Raw genomic sequence first — 14,238 nt, 5'->3', positions numbered from 1 at the left:
ACATACCCTTCACTTAGATTCACCAGAGATTAGAATCTTCCTCTATTTGCTTTCTCTTTCTCACATGTGCACACACATATGCACACCCACACTCTCTCTAATCTACTTACTTTTGCTGAACCATTTGAAAATAAGTTGAGGACATCATAACCTTTACACTAAATACTTCAACACGTATCACCTAAGAACTAGGCATTCCCCTACATAACCACAAAACCATTATTTGACTCAAGAATTTAACATTGGTTCCTTAATATCAACCAATATGTAGTCCACATTCAAACCTCCAATGACACCACATGCCCTTTGGAGTTTTCTATTTTTGATCCACGATCCAATTAAGATTCACACAATGTATTTATCACATCTCTTTTGTCTCCTTTAATCTAAAGTAATTCCCTTGACATTTTTTTCTTCAAAAACATTTTTTTTAAGAGTCCAAGCCAATTGTCTTGTACAAGGCCTCACAGTGTGGCTTCATCTGTTTCCTCATGATTGATTCATGACTGTGATGTTGCCTACCTCCCACTCGCTCATATTAGAAGGCATGTGATGTCAATTTGCCCCATTATTGGAGATGCTAAAGTTGATCACTTAAGTAAGATGGTGTCCAACAAATCTCTCCACTACGTGTGTTTCATTTCCACTTTGTCTTTAGAAGTATTTCTGAGAGAGAACACTTTAAGACCATGTGAATAGCCTGTTCCCTAACAATGTTTTGCCCAATGGTTTTGGTGTCCATTGATGATCTTTTCCTGAGTCCATAATTTTGGGGGAGTTCTTAAATGATGATTTTCTAATTCTATCATTTTGTCTTCATTTATTAGCTGGCATTCTTCTGAAAATGACTGGGAGTCTTACTGACTCTTACCCCAAGAAATATTGGCAGCATCTACTCAAGAGCATAAAAGAATTCCCTCATTTTATTTATAACCAATATGACATGCTCCCCAAACTTATAGTACAAATATGGTCAAATACCTTTTATCATGCTACTTAATTGCTCAAGTCTTACCTTTCTTATTGACAGAAAGCCAGCTATCAGCCTTTTGATGATAGGCTTCTCCCTCCTTTCCTTCTCTGGAGTGGTCAGAAAAATCCTAATCCAAAAGGGGAATATGGGGCATGGAATCAGCAGGTTTGCAGACACAGCGGGAGCATATTCAAGTCTGATTCGTCCACGCTGTGATTCCTTCTTGCTGCCTCATGATGTTGCTGTTGAAGATTGTTCTCCATTCCAGTCCTAAGAGAGTTGTTGCTTGGCCTCTGAGGGCCAAAGTTTTTAGCGCTGGACACTTGTAGTTATACACACAGCCACGTTCTCAGGTGCTGATAGGCCCAGGAGTCCTGGGTCAGGGCTGATCCTTATTTCTATGCCTCATAGATGCAGAACCATCACCTACCCGCCTTCCCTCCCTATAATCTACACTAGAGGTCAGTTTTTCCTCTGAAACCCTCAAAACTCACAGAGTTCCTTTAGCCCATCTTCTTCTCTTCTTCTTCTTTTGTTGAGGGTAGTAAGAATACTTAACACGAGATCTACCCTCTAAACAAAACTTTAAGTGTAGAATACAGTTTTGTTATCTATAGGCACAATGTTGTACAGCAGATCTTTAGAACTTATTCATCTTGCATAACTAAAGCTACATATCTGTTGAGTAGCAACTCCCCACTTCTCCCTCCCTTCGGCTTCTGGAAACCACCATTCTGCACTCTGCTTCTATGAGTTTGACAATTTTAGATATCTCTTTAAGTGGAGACATAAAATTTGTCCTTCTGTGACTGGCTTATTTCACTTATCATAATTTCCTCTGGTTCATCCATGTTGTCACATATGGCAAGATTTCCTTCTTTTTAAAGGCTGAATAGTATTCTATTGTATGTTTATCCCACATTTTTCTTGTCCCTTCATCAGTCAATGGACATTCAGTTTGTTTCCGCATCTCGGCTACTGTGAGTAATCCATCAGCCCTTCTTTACCAGAGACTGGGGCTGGCTGTTGGCCCTCAATCTCTTTCTAAGAGAGACTCCTTGCTGAGTGTTAAGTGTCCCAACCTGACCTAGCCAGGGAAGCTTCCTTCCATGATTCAAAGGTGATTTTTGACACCTGTTTGTTATTTAGTAAGCACTTCTGAATGTCTAACAAGCAAGAAAACTCAAGTTCTGGTGACAGAGTTTTGAAGGGCAATAGCCCAGCTGTCCTAGGATTTACATTCGAGTGGTGTGTATATTTTTTCTCTTATTGAAGAAGAGAAAAACAGAAATGTAATCCCTGGCTGGGTACTCTGTTACACATATTAATTTTTTTTTTAAAAAAAGAGGCCAAAAGAAAGGAATCGATCACTCTAATTATACTAATCCCAATACCTCTTTAGGTTGACTCAGCTTCTGGCACTTTAATTTTTCAGTTTATTTTCTCTTACACTATTATATTTCCCAGAAGTCACAGAATTCACAGAAATCTTTAAGCATTACAAATCTCTAAGACCTTGTTCTGAGCCTTGGTTGGCCACCATTAGAAGGGAAGTGTTCCTTTCTTAAAAATGCAACCACAATTCTCACATCTGTAATAAACTATGTACTCAGATAATCCAATTAAAAAATAAATGTATGGAAAGGCAAAGGATTCATTCAACAGATACTGATTGAGCTTCATTATGTGCCAAATACGAAGATAAAAAAAGCACAGTCTTGCCCTTGAGGGATTGTAATCTAGCAAGGGAGCTAAAATAAGCCTATAAATGATTGAAGTATAAAGTATAAGAGAAGTACATGCAAAATGCTATCAAACCGCTGATAGATAGAAGAGCACTGAGTTTTCATAAGGCAGGTGATGCTGAGAAAGGGAGAGGCAGGCTAAGGGACGATGCTGGTCATATTAGGGGTTAACAGCAGGGCTAGAGCTCAGAGCAGGTTAGGGGAGCAGTGGTAGGTGGGCTGGAAAGGCAGGTTGGTGCAACAAGAAGGGTTTCAAAACCAAAGGAGGAATTTGAACTTAACTGCATTTAATATACTTGATTTTATCATATATGTTGGTTTAACTGAGACCTGTTAGTAAAAGTTAAAAAAAAATTACTTTCTCTATTGAACAGGACAAAGAAAAGAACAACTTATACTTGTAACAAAATCTCAAGTTAGTCCAAATTCTTAGGAAATGGGGTGTTGTTCTTTATTTACATCGGACAAATGTCATTTATCAGATATTTGATTTGCAAATATTTTATCCCAGTATATGGGTTATCTTATCATTCTCTCAACTTTGTTTTTCAAAGAAAAGTTTTTAATTGTGATGAATTCCAATTTGTTATAGTTCCCAACAGTCATAAAATTCAGAGAAATCTTTAAGAATTTCACTAAGGCACTGGATTTTCTGTTTCAACTCAGAAAAGAAGGTGAACACCAAGAAGACTTCTATCCCAGAGGCCTGCATACTTCTCCAGCCTCATCTCACTCCTACCCCACCCCTACTTCACCAACTCTCCCCACTGTCTTCACTCCAAAAGGAAGCCATATTCAACTTCTTTCTCAAATGGCCATGCCCTTACTGCCCTTTCAGCTTCTAGACATTTTTCCAACTGACTAGACAGACTTCCCCTATCAAAACTCTTATCTCGTTAGGTTATAAACGCATAAAATAAGAGAGAAATTTATTGGCTCCTTGGCTCATAAAAATCCTAGGGTAAGAGGCTGTAGGGACACAAAGGATAACATCAAGACTTTCTCTCTCTCCCAGCTGTTTTCCTTTGTGTTGGTTCATTCTCTAGAATGTTCTTTCTTCATGATATGAAAGATGATGTAGTAGGAGGCTGAAAATTTGAGAGAGACTCCCCTAGTCTCCCCATATTTATATGGTTGAGCAACATACGAACATTAGGTTTTTTGTTTGTTTTTCAGAAATGAAAATGGATTTACAAAGATTCATCCACCAGTCTTCCTTGTAGTCCCGTCTTTCAGGAATGAGGAACATTTTCCTTGAAATTTCTAAGAAAATTCTCCCTAACACGCATCACGTGATCATTTCTGAGCTAATCCTTAACAAACAGAAGGGGAGAATTTTTAGACCGCTCAGGCCTGTGCATGAAGCTTGAGTGGAATCAACTTGCCCGAAGTCCCATTGCTCCACAAGAGAAGTGCTAGATACCTAAGCAAAACTTGGGTGGGAAGGAAAGATAGAAGAAAATGGTTGCTGAGTAGGCAACCAAAAATCCTCTATCATCTGGGTACAGTCCATGTTTAGGGAATAAAATTCATTCATCAATAGATACTTGCTAAGCTCCTAAACCCGAGTAGCTCACAGTCTAGAGGGAAAAGAAAGCATAAATTTACTGTGTTAAGCTCAGTGATGGAAGTAGAGACAGGCAAAGTTTGGAGTGAGGGATCATAAAAGGTATGTGTTAATGCTCAAGAAGGCATTTGATAGAAAAAAAATAAAACAAGTTGTTGGTAGGGAAAAATTCTCTTTGCAAAGTTTTCCAACGATTAATTAGTTTTTTAATCACCTTAGAGCCTTTCTTAAAATCAAGTATTGATACTCTTCCAGTAAGAATATAATTCCAGAGTATCAAGAATCTAATAAAAGTTCTAAAATTCAAAGGTTCTGGGTGACAGTTGTAAGTATGTTATAAAACAAAGGTGGCAAAATATTACACTGGTCGGGAAGTTCATAAGCTGAAAAGAGCGTGAATTCCAGACCAAAGTTTAGAAAACATTTTAGTTTCATTTTCATATTTCTATATGTAAATATTTAAACTCTTTATTGTATTTGCCTTAAAATACCTAGTATATCCCTATTATTATTTAGATAGATTAGAATTGATATGTGCATTATAAGTAAATAAATAGATGATAGATCAATAGATGATTGATTGGTAGGCAGTCACAGCGGGAAGGAGTGAAAGAGAGACAGAGGGAAGGATAGATGAAGGAGCCACATACGTACATTCCTCATAAAGATTTCTTCAGAGAGTTACAACCAACACAGTGAATGGCTGACATCTGGTGGTAAAACTTAGTAAAAATTTGCATGGATTTGTGCACTCATAAAAGAGGAGCTATTCAGTGAATGATGGCTCTGTTTTCAAGAAGAATAATTTAATATGCTGCTAGTCATCCAATTTTTTTTCTGCATCATGCCAAGCTTCTAGGTATTTGAAAATTTCTGGAACGTCATGTGTCAGATACTGACAGTATCTATGTCCTCTCCGCTGACAGAGTCACTATTCTCTAACCAGAGAACAGGAAATCATGAAATTGTTTAGCTATTTTTTAACATGAGCACTTTAGGAGGCAAAAAATAAACATATATAGTGTTATTCAAAATCATTTGCATATTTTGTTAATCTATTGCCATTTTAAGAAATAAGAGTAAATTAAAATCAGGTTCAACCAAAAAATAAACAACAAAGTTGGGCACTTGGCTTTAGACTAAGAGAAGGTGGGAGCACAGTGCACAGTCAGGTGGTGACCGCTATGCGCCAGTGCAAGTTTGTCCACGTGTGGTAGGTAGAAGTCCAGATTGGTAATGCCTCCTGGGAATTGTACTGCCTTGAACTTGGAATTTAGCCCAATGGTCAAATGCCGAGTGACAAAACCACTGCTGGTGGGGATGACTCCTTCAAGACATTCTTCGGGGAGATTGGGGCTAGCCAGCACATGCCCAAAGCAGGGTCTGTGGACCTGGAGCCACCGCAGTCAATAGAGTGCACACGGGACATATAGGCAGCTCTTCTACTCAGAGTAGATGGTCACCGGGAAGAAATATACAGCCAATAATTAGGCCAAAGGCCATTACATCATCGGCAAGGAGATCATTGACCTAGTCCTGGACCGGATCCAAAAACTGGCAGATTTCTGCATGGGGCTGTGAGGCTTCCTCATCTTCCACAGCTTCAGTGCAGCACCAGCTCTGGGTTTGTGTCTCTGCTCATGAAGCAGCACTTGGTAGAATGTGGCACAAAGTCTAAGCTCAAATTTGCCATTTACCCAGTCTCCCATGTTTCTAAAGCCATAGTGGACCCCCTACAACTCCATCCTGACCACTCACACAATACATAAAATTATGACTGTGCCTTCATGGTAGATAAGGAAGCCAGCTACGACATATGTGGGCACAACCTGGTTGTCCAATGGCCCATGTACACTGACCTCAGTTGTGGGATTGGGCAGATCATGTCCACCATCAACACCTCCCATCGATTTGATGGGGCCCTGAAAGTGGACTTGATGGAATTCCCAACCAACCTGGTCCCTACCCCCACATCTACTTCCCCCTGGCTACCTATGCCTGGTCATCTCAACCAAGACTGTCTACTACAAGCAGCTGTCAGCGGCCAAGACCACCAATGCCTACTTCTAGCTAGCAAACCAGATGGTCAAGTATGACCCTTGCCATGGGAAGTACATGCCTGCTGCATGTTGTATGGGGGGACCCGTCCTGAAGATGTCAACGCGGCTGTCCCCACCATCGAGACCAAGCACACCATCCAGTTTGTGAATTGGAGCTCAAGTGGATTTAAGGTGGGCATCAACTACCAGCCCCCCAGCTGTCATCCCTGGGGGAAACATGAGCAATATTCAGTGGGCCATGTGTATGCTGGGCAACAGCACTGCCCTCACCAAGGCCTGGGCACGCCTGGACCATAAGTTCAATCTCACCTATGCAAGGTGAACATTCGTGCCCTGATACATGGGGGAAGTCATGGAGGAAGCAGACTTCTCTGAGGTCCTGGGGGACCTGGCAGCCCTGGAGAAAGATTACAAAGAGGTGGGCACAGATCCCATGGAAGCAGAGGCCAGATGATGGGCAGAATACAGTATGAAATAGGAGAGTGCAGCTGACAGGTGTTGCTCTGTTCCCCTCTCTCCTGCCACCCCTCAGCACAGCTGGTTTCAAGCAGTTTACAATTAAAGTTTCTGTACTAAATGATTAAAATCACAATTCTGTGACTACTAAAAGCCATTGAATTTTCATTTTAAATGAATGAATTTTATGGTATGTGAATTATATCTCAAGAAACCTCTTTTTAGAAAAACTGTAAAATGATTTTCAAGACGGGTGAACCATCGTCCATCCCCAGGGCCTGAAGACTTCCAGTCACAGCTGGACCATAATGCTGCTGTGCCCCAAAATGCCTTCATGGCTTCCAAAATTGAGTCTTGGCTCCTCCAAATACTGAATCATTCCTACTACTACCAAGGGCCTCATTAAGTAATCGCCCAGCTTCACACTTGTGAAAACACGCTGTAGATGGCCTGCTTAGGCCAGCTGTATACCCTTCCCCACGGTGTCCTGCAACATTGACTTCTTTGCTTAGGGAGAGTCTCACAGATATGGGAAAATTTTTATTGTGTGTAGAATCTCCCTACCTGGTGGTGTCCTCTTGCCGTGGATAAATCCCTCATGCTAAGGTAGATCTACGCTCTACCTCTGAGGAAGCCTCAGCTCGGGGAGCCTCAGTCTCTAAGATTCAAAACCTGAGGGATAGAAGGCCTCCCAGTAGGGAGAGATGTGAAGCTAGTATGGAAAGGGCTGAATGTGTGTGTGAAGAACAGAAAATAGTCAGCTTTCTGCTTCTTCACTGCCTTCAGCGCCCACTCTGTCTCCTCTAGTTTTCCAGACATACATCACAGTTGGAATAAAACTCTTCGCCCCTGGAACCAAACACAACTTCCTCTGAGTGAAATGAAATGTCATATTGCTTCAGCAAAGCCCTCTATCCCAATGACCTTGATAATGTAGGTATGTTAGTAAAATTACGTACAATGCTAAGACTTTTCGGTTCTATTATTCACTGACAGAAATTCAAAGGAAGTCTTAGAATTACGGGCTAACGACTTCAAGTTTGTGAGGTGGAATAGAAGATATTCCAAAAAATTTCTGATGCTTATTCTGGAAAAAAAAAAGTGCTCCTCTCTCCAGTTTTCAAATTGCCAATTGAGGTAAAACAAGGAAAGTGATATTGGAACAACCTCAGAAAATCTATATAAATTACATTGGATTGTAAATTCCTTAGCAAAGACAAAGTACTATGTGATTGCAAAATCATACGTTACAGCAGAGACTCGTGTTCTGCCTCATTCAGTTTCCACTGGCAGATGAGAATGCAATTCTTGAGAACTTGCCTGCTCTATTTGTAGTCCCTTAAATGTGCTGTTAGCATTAGCTACATCCATCAAAAGGGGGAAAAGGGACAAATGCTCTGCTGTTGTCATTCATAAAGCTAGGAAACTTGCTAGAGCATCTGTTTGCTCTGCCAGGTAATATAAATAATGCCACGGAGGCTGTCTAATCAATCACCAGATGCTCTGGATTGCTGCCTCAGCAATGATTAACAAGTGTGGCAGGTCAACGGCAAGCGCAGATCTCTGCAGCCAAGAGAACGCCTTGGCCTCCCCCAAAGGGAACATATTAATTAAAGTTTTATTTTGGAGAGTTCTGAACTGTGCATAGATGAATACTGAAATCGCATCCCCTGAACTCCAGACTCTTATATTCAAATATCTACCGAATACCTCCACTTGAATGTATGGTAAGATTCTCAAACTCAACGTGATCAAACCTGAACTTCTCTTTTCTTTTCCAAACCCGCTCCTCCTAGTCTTCCTTATCTCACTTAGCCGCGGCTCTATCCTTCTTCCAGGTCTGCAAGCCTAAAATGTTTAGAGTCATCATGGACTCCTCTCTTCCTCTAAATGCCTACATCCAGTGTCAGCAAATTTTGTCTAATCTAGCTTCAAAATATAACAGATAGTGGGGCCGGCCCAGTGGCTCAGCGGTTAAGCTCGCACGTTCCGCTTCGGAGGCATGGGGTTCGCTGGTTTGGTTCCCAGGTATGGACATGGCACCGCTTGGCAAGCCATGCTGTGGTAGGCATCCCACATATAAAGTAGTGGAAGATGGGCATGGATGTTGGCTCAGGGCCAGTCTTCCTCAGCAAAAAGAGGAGAATTGGCAGCAAGTGTTAGCTCACGGCTAATCTTCATCAAAAAAAAAATTATATATATGTATAAAACAGATAGTAACCAGTTCCACCACCTCTATTGCTACCAATGCCGTCATCCACTCTCACCTCAAGTATTGCCACAGCCTCCTAACGAGTCCTCCACTGCCCTTTCTCAGTCCGTTCTCGTTCCAGCTTCCAGAGTGATTATCTAACAAAACAAATCAGATCATGTCACTCTTCTCAAATATCTTCAGTGAGCTTGAATGTTATTCAGACTAAAAACAGGGTCCATACAATGGCCTACAAGGCCTGAAACAATTTATTCTACCCCTTACCTCTCTGATCTCCTTATATTCCTCTTAACTGTGTTTTCAGTATCCTGGGTCCCTTACTATTCCTCAAAACACCAGACACAGAAACACTTCATCACCTTTGCACTTGCTGTTTCTTCTCTCTGGAATGCTCTTCCCTGAGGTAGACACATGGGTCCTTTTCTCACTTTCTTCAAAACTTTGCCCACGTGTTACCTTCCTCCATAAGTTGATTTTTCTGCTCCCTATTGTGTTCCTGAATTCATCCATGCTTTTTGGTTCTTTTTGTAGCTGGAATTTATTCATTTTAACTGCTATATAGTATTCCATTGTATGAATATGATACTATCTATTGATATCTATTTTGACTCCAATGTTTTGCTATTACAAAAACTCCTCCTATAAACATATTCTTGAACCTGGTGCAAAATTACTGGATTATAGGCTGGTGCATCTTCAACTTTGCTATATAATGTTAAATTGTTTTTCCAAAATAGTTCTATCAATTTATACACTTACCAATAATGTATAACTATATTGTCTTCTCTATATCCTTGATAATATCTCTAATTATTCCCTATCTGGTAGGGTTTAAATCACCTCTAATAATGGTTTTAGTTTGTATTTTTTTCTGGCTCTTAATGAGATTGGGCATATTTTAATATGTTTATTGGCTGTATCAGGATTCCAAGAAGGAAGAAATGACAAGTTAGGATAATCAAAGGGACGAAGTATATGGGGTGTAGGAGGACCCAGACTGTCAGCAATAGAGCTGTTTCCATTCCTAGATCCAAAAGGACAAGAAGAGGGAGAAATTACTGGAAACCCAGAAGAATAGAGTCTTGTAAAGCAGGGTCTTTGGTTGAAAGAAAACCACCACAGTGGGGAAGGGAACAACGAGAACAAATATCTCAACTTCATTTTCCTTCCTCCTTCTGATCTTCTGCCAGGAATCTCCATTGGCCAAATCCCACTAGAAGTCAGAAGGAATGGGAACCCTGCTGATGTTAGTCCACAGAAGCCAGGATCCTTGGCAGAGCACAGAGTGAAGAAGAATGGAGAGTTGGTATACAGGGGTAAATAAAAGATATTTGCAGGAGCCATTTGGCTTTTCTCTTTTATTAAGCACCCATTCAAGATTTTTGCCCGTTTTTATATTATCTTTGTTCATACTGATTTATATTAGTTCTTTATGTGGACAATTATAACTATTGAAGATAAGATCAGTTTTCTAATTCTTATGACTCCCTCTTGTCTTGTCTTAATATGCTGCCTAGAGCCTCCAGTATAATAGCAGTGATACTTGTCTTGCTCATGATCTTAAAGAGAATACTTTCAATGTTTTCTTCATTAAGTGTAAATGCTTACCATAGATTTTTTTCCTTAATCACGTACACTTTATCAGGAAAAGGAAATACCCTCCTGAGTTTGTCAAGAGTTGATTTTTTAAAAATTTCAAATGAATGTTAACATACAGCAAATATTTTTCTGTATCTACTAGATCAAGGATTGATGAGCTACGGCTCCCACAGGCCAGATCCAAACAACAATTTTTACTTTTGTAAATACAATTTTATTGGAAAACAACCACACCCATTTGCTTAGTATATATAGCTGCTTTCACACAGCAACGGCAGAATTGTGTAAGTTCCAACAGAAACTGTATGGCCTGCAAAGCTGAAAATATTTACAATCTAGATAGCTCTTGGCAGAAAACATTTGCCAACTAGATGATTATGTAACTTATTTTTTAACATCTGATCATATGGTTTTGCTATTTTCGACTTGCCGCCCCCCCCCCCCCCCCCCAAATCCCTTCTCTGCCCTTTTCTGCTCTGTTTCCTAGGATGCTGATCTTTACTGCTTGCATCCCCAAGCTCCCTTGCCCCAGGCTTCCCATGGGGGCTGAAATGAGAGGCATTGGCGGGAGATGGGAGGGTGGTACTCCCCATTGGTCACAGTTTGGGCAGCAGTTGTCACAGTTCTGAACTGTTATGGTTCTGGCAGAGGTTGCATTCCTCTATGGCTACAAATACTGATGGTTAAACCCTCTTCCATAATCCCATCTCTCACTGGGCATTTCCTCTCCTTGCCCCTTCAGGCCTAGAGGTTTCTGGCTGTTGCTGGTCACCAAATGTCCCACCATCCCTTGTGGGTTCCATTAATCTTTCCTTAAATTGTCTTCCTTAAATTGTCTTCAGTTAAAACTGTTTTGTGTGTTTCATTTCTTTCTCATCAGATCTCAGAATTGTAGTTGTTAATTGTATGATTGCTTTTCTAACATTAAATCAAACTTGCATTTTTGAGATCCACTCAATTTGGTTATAAAGAATATTGTTCTCGGCTGCTGGATTCAGTTTGATAATTTTCCTTTTAGGTCTTTGTGTTCATGAGAGAATGATCTTTTGTTTTCCTTTCTCATTCTATCCTTTGCAGATTTTGCTATCAAGATTACGCCACCCTGATGACAAGATTTAAGGAGTGTTCCTCCGTTTCTACACTAGGAATAATTTGTGTAAGATTAAAATTAGATATTCCTTAAATTTTGTTATAAATGTTTGACGAAATCATCTGGCTTATTGTCTTTTCTTGAACCACTTTTACAGGTTAAATTTATCTAGAATGTATCCATTTTATTAAGCTTTTAAACTTATTGGAATAAAGTAATATTCTGTCTTTTAAATATCTGCATATATGTGGTTCTGATGCTTTTTATATCACAATATTGTTTATTTATAAATTCTTTAGGTTTATTTTTTTTATTAGGCTTGCTAGATTAGTCTCAATTTATTAGTGTTTTCAAATAAGCAACTTTTGGTTCAGTTCATCAGGTCATTTTATGTTTATTTTCTATTCCATTAATTTCTATTATCTTAATGATTTCAAATCTATTTTCTTTGGGCTTATTCACTTGTTCTTTTTATATCACATTAAATTGGATACTTAGCTCATTACTTTATAACCTTTATTTTTTTCCAATGGGAGTGCGTAAGTCATGAATTTTCCTGTAAGCACAATTTGAGCTGCATCCCACAAATTTTTTTAAACAGCTCTATTGAGATATAACTCACATACCATACAATTCACCTCTTTAAAGTGAATAACAAGAGTTTTTGGTATATTACATTGTCTTAAAAATTGTGGTAAATAAATATATATATAAAAAACATAAAAGTTGCCATTTTAACCATTTGAAGTGTACAGTAGTGACACTAATTACATTCACAATGTTGTGCAACCATCACCACTATCTAGTTCCAAAACTCTTCATTACTTCAAACAGAAAATTTGCAACCATTAAGAATTAACTCCCAATTTCCCTTCCTCTAGGCCCTGGTAACCACTAATCTACTTTCTGTCTCTATGATTTGCCTAGTCTAGATGTTTCATATAAGTGAAATCATACAATATTTGTCCTTTTGTGTGTGATTTATTTCACTTAGCATAATGTCTTCAAGGTTCGATTATGTTGTAGCATCATTCAGAACTTCGTTTCGTTTGATGGCCGAAAAATATTCTACCGTATGTATATACCACATTTTGTTATCCATTCATCTGTTGATGGACGCTTAAGTTGTTTCCACCTTTTGGCTGTTGTGAATAATCCTACTATAAACGTTGATGTATAAGTATCTATTTCAGTCCCTGCTTTCAGTTCCTTTGGGTATATACCTAGGAGTGGAATTGCTGGGTCATATGGTAATTCTGTGTTTAGCTTTTTGAGGAACAGCCAAACTGTTTTCCATAGTGGCCACAGGATTTTACACTCCTATCAGCAATGTACGAGGGTTTCCAACTTCTCCACATTCTCACCAACACTAGTTATTTTTCTGGGTTTTTTTTTGTTAGAGCCATTCTAGTCGATGTGAAGTAGTATCTCATTGCGGTTTTAATTTGCATTTCCCTAATGACGAATGGTGTTGAGTATCTTTTCATGTGCTTATTGGCCATTTGTAGATCTTCTTTGGAGGAATATATAATCAAGTCCTTTGCCTATTTTTAAATTGAGTTATCTTTTTGTGTGTTGAGTTATAGGCTTTTTTTTTTTTTTTTAATGTGTTCTGGATTTTATTCCTTTTCATGTTACATAAAAAGAAACCATTAGCCCTTTAACCCATAACACATTATCTAGCTCAGGTAAAATGAGTGATTATTAAACATAGTCTGTGATCAGTATGACTTAATAGGGGACTGACTCTAAGTCCTATTCTCAAAGCCTAGGAAGATTTGCCACTGATTTGCTTCTGGCTGTGACTGAGTCATATAAACCACCACTATGATTATTTTATCACTGTTTATTTACCAAATAAAATTGAAAAATGAATAATATATGTGTATATTTGTCAGGATGGAATTCTAAACGGAAAGAGCAAAAACCGAGAATAAAATACTGCCCAGAAACTGTAGACTGTGATATATACATTACTATGCAATAGGAAAACATTCTATTGGAAGAAGAGACCCATCTTTTTGTATTTTTCTCTCCACTACCATATGAAAATGGTAGAGGGGAAGGAGAGAAGTCAGAGTCCTTTTCCTTTGGTTTCTCCTCCTTTCTCCACTTCAATTTCTAGGGCTTCTTCTTTCAGAACTAAGAGAGTGAGCTTCATTGGGATGTAGAGGAGAGGAGTGAGCTTGTCATCAGCTATTTGGTCTCCTCCAGCTACCCAGCAGGCCAAGGAAATGGCTCTCTTCATGGTTTGCTCCTCACAAGGACCTTCAAAGTTTGGACAATGACGTGGTCAGAAAAGGAAGTCCCCTGGATCCAGTGCTCCTTAACTTTTAAACAAGATTGTGGGTGGGTACACAAAGGAGGTGGCATGGACGGGGGTGAGGAAGTAAGGAAGGAGGTTAGGAGGACGTCGAAGGGTTAGAAGAAGCAGAAGAATCATCTGCCTTAAGCCTCAAGCTCAGGGCAAACTGCCAATTTAGATACTTTTTAGTTTGATGGCATTGAACTGATCTTCGCCTGCTAAATATCAGCT

At 39.4% G+C, this 14,238-nt stretch overlaps 1 pseudogene; it reads left to right on the top strand.

Annotated features, from left to right (window-relative positions):
* Nucleotides 1–555: 555 nt before the first annotated feature.
* On the top strand, nucleotides 556–6,799 carry LOC111767868 (tubulin alpha-3 chain pseudogene; annotated as a pseudogene).
* Nucleotides 6,800–14,238: the final 7,439 nt, after the last annotated feature.

This window comes from Equus caballus, chromosome 14, assembly GCF_041296265.1.
Source record: "Equus caballus isolate H_3958 breed thoroughbred chromosome 14, TB-T2T, whole genome shotgun sequence".
NCBI lineage: Eukaryota > Metazoa > Chordata > Mammalia > Perissodactyla > Equidae > Equus > Equus caballus.
Note: the sequence above shows the minus strand (reverse complement) of the source record. Positions and strands in the feature narration are given on the sequence as shown.